We start from the raw sequence: 3,074 nt of genomic DNA, 5'->3' as shown, positions 1-3,074 counted from the left end.
CACAGTGTAGTACATAGTATATGAGTGAGTTGCACTGAAAAACTTAGAATATAAGAAACGCACAGTGTAGTACATAGTATATGAGTGAGTTGCACTGAAAAACTTAGAATTTACTGAAAAACCCGCATTACACGAAATGCACAGTGTAGTATATAGTATATGAGTGAGTTGCACTGAAAAACTTAGAATATAAGAAACGCACAGTGTAGTACATAGTATATGAGTGAGTTGCACTGAAAAACTTAGAATTTACTGAAAAACCCGCATTACACGAAATGCACAGTGTAGTACATAGTATATGAGTGAGTTGCACTGAAAAACTTAGAATATAAGGAACGCACAGTGTAGTACATAGTATATGAGTGAGTTGCACTGAAAAACTTAGAATATAAGAAACGCACAGTGTAGTACATAGTATATGAGTGAGTTGCACTGAAAAACTTAGAATATAAGAAACGCACAGTGTAGTACATAGTATATGAGTGAGTAGCACTGAAAAACTTAGAATATAAGAAACGCACAGTGTAGTACATAGTATATGAGTGAGTTGCACTGAAAAACTTAGAATGTACTGAAAAACCCGCATTACACGAAATGCACAGTGTAGTACATAGTATATGAGTGAGTTGCACTGAAAAACTTAGAATATAAGAAACACACAGTGTAGTACATAGTATTTGAGTGAGTTGCACTGAAAAACTTAGAATATAAGAAACGCACAGTGAAGTACATAGTATATGAGTGAGTTGCACTGAAAAACTTAGAATATAAGAAACGCACAGTGTAGTACATAGTGTATGAGTGAGTTGCACTGAAAAACTTAGAATATAAGAAACGCACAGTGTAGTACATAGTGTATGAGTGAGTTGCACTGAAAAACTTAGAATATAAGAAACGCACATTGTAGTACATAGTGTATGAGTGAGTTGCACTGAAAAACTTAGAATATAAGAAACGCACAGTGTCTTACATAGTATATGAGTGAGTTGCACTGAAAAACTTAGAATATAAGAAAAGCACAGTGTAGTACATAGTATATGAGTGAGTTGCACTGAAAAACTTAGAATATAAGAAACGCACAGTGTAGTACATAGTATATGAGTGAGTTGCACTGGAAAACTTAGAATATAAGAAACGCACAGTGTAGTACATAGTATATGAGTGAGTTGCACTGAAAAACTTAGAATATAAGAAACGCACAGTGTAGTACATAGTATATGAGTGAGTTGCACTGAAAAACTTAGAATATAAGAAACGCACAGTGTAGTACATAGTATATGAGTGAGTTGCACTGAAAAACTTAGAATTTAAGAAACACACAGTGTAGTACATAGTATATGAGTGAGTTGCACTGAAAAACTTAGAATTTAAGAAACGCACAGTGTAGTACATAGTATATGAGTGATTTGCACTGAAAAACTTAGAATATAAAAAACGCACAGTGTAGTACATAGTATATGAGTGAGTTCCACTGAAAAACTTAGAATATAAGAAACGAACAGTGTAGTACATAGTATATGAGTGAGTTGCACTGAAAAACATAGAATATAAGAAACGCACAGTGTAGTACATAGTATATGAGTGAGTTGCACTGAAAAACTTAGAATTTACTGAAAAACCCGCATTACACGAAATGCACAGTGTAGTATATAGTATATGAGTGAGTTGCACTGAAAAACTTAGAATATAAGAAACGCACAGTGTAGTACATAGTATATGAGTGAGTTGCACTGAAAAACTTAGAATTTACTGAAAAACCCGCATTACACGAAATGCACAGTGTAGTACATAGTATATGAGTGAGTTGCACTGAAAAACTTAGAATATAAGAAACGCACAGTGTAGTACATAGTATATGAGCGAGTTGCACTGAAAAACTTAGAATATAAGAAACGCACAGTGTAGTACATAGTATATGAGTGAGTTGCACTAAAAAACTTAGAATATAAGAAACGCACAGTGTAGTACATAGTATATGAGTGAGTTGCACTGAAAAACTTAGAATATAAGAAACGCACAGTGTAGTACATAGTATATGAGTGAGTTGCACTGAAAAACTTAGAATATAAGAAACGCACAGTGTAGTACATAGTATATGAGTGAGTTGCACTGAAAAACTTAGAATATAAGAAACGCACAGTGTAGTACATAGTATATGAGTGAGTTGCACTGAAAAACTTAGAATGTACTGAAAAACCCACATTACACGAAATGCACAGTGTAGTACATAGTATATGAGTGAGTTGCACTGAAAAACTTAGAATATAAGAAACGCACAGTGTAGTACATAGTATATGAGTGAGTTGCACTGAAAAACTTAGAATATAAGAAACGAACAGTGTAGTACATAGTATATGAGTGAGTTGCACTGAAAAACTTAGAATATAAGAAACGCACAGTGTAGTACATAGTATATGAGTGAGTTGCACTGAAAAACTTAGAATATAAGAAACGCACAGTGTAGTACATAGTATATGAGTGAGTTGCACTGAAAAACTTAGAATTTACTGAAAAACCCGCATTACACGAAATGCAGAGTGTAGAATATAGTATATGAGTGAGTTGCACTGAAAAACTTAGAATATAAGAAACGCACAGTGTAGTACATAGTATATGAGTGAGTTGCACTGAAAAACTTAGAATTTACTGAAAAACCCGCATTACACGAAATGCACAGTGTAGTACATAGTATATGAGTGAGTTGCACTGAAAAACTTAGAATATAAGGAACGCACAGTGTAGTACATAGTATATGAGTGAGTTGCACTGAAAAACTTAGAATATAAGAAACGCACAGTGTAGTACATAGTATATGAGTGAGTTGCACTGAAAAACTTAGAATATAAGAAACGCACAGTGTAGTACATAGTATATGAGTGAGTAGCACTGAAAAACTTAGAATATAAGAAACGCACAGTGTAGTACATAGTATATGAGTGAGTTGCACTGAAAAACTTAGAATATAAGAAACGCACAGTGTAGTACATAGTATATGAGTGAGTTGCACTGAAAAACTTAGAATGTACTGAAAAACCCACATTACACGAAATGCACAGTGTAGTACATAGTATATG

The sequence above is a fragment of the Mus caroli genome, unplaced genomic scaffold (genome assembly GCF_978045245.1).
Source record: "Mus caroli unplaced genomic scaffold, Mus_caroli_1 scaffold_25, whole genome shotgun sequence".
NCBI lineage: Eukaryota > Metazoa > Chordata > Mammalia > Rodentia > Muridae > Mus > Mus caroli.
This window is presented reverse-complemented; position numbering follows the sequence as displayed.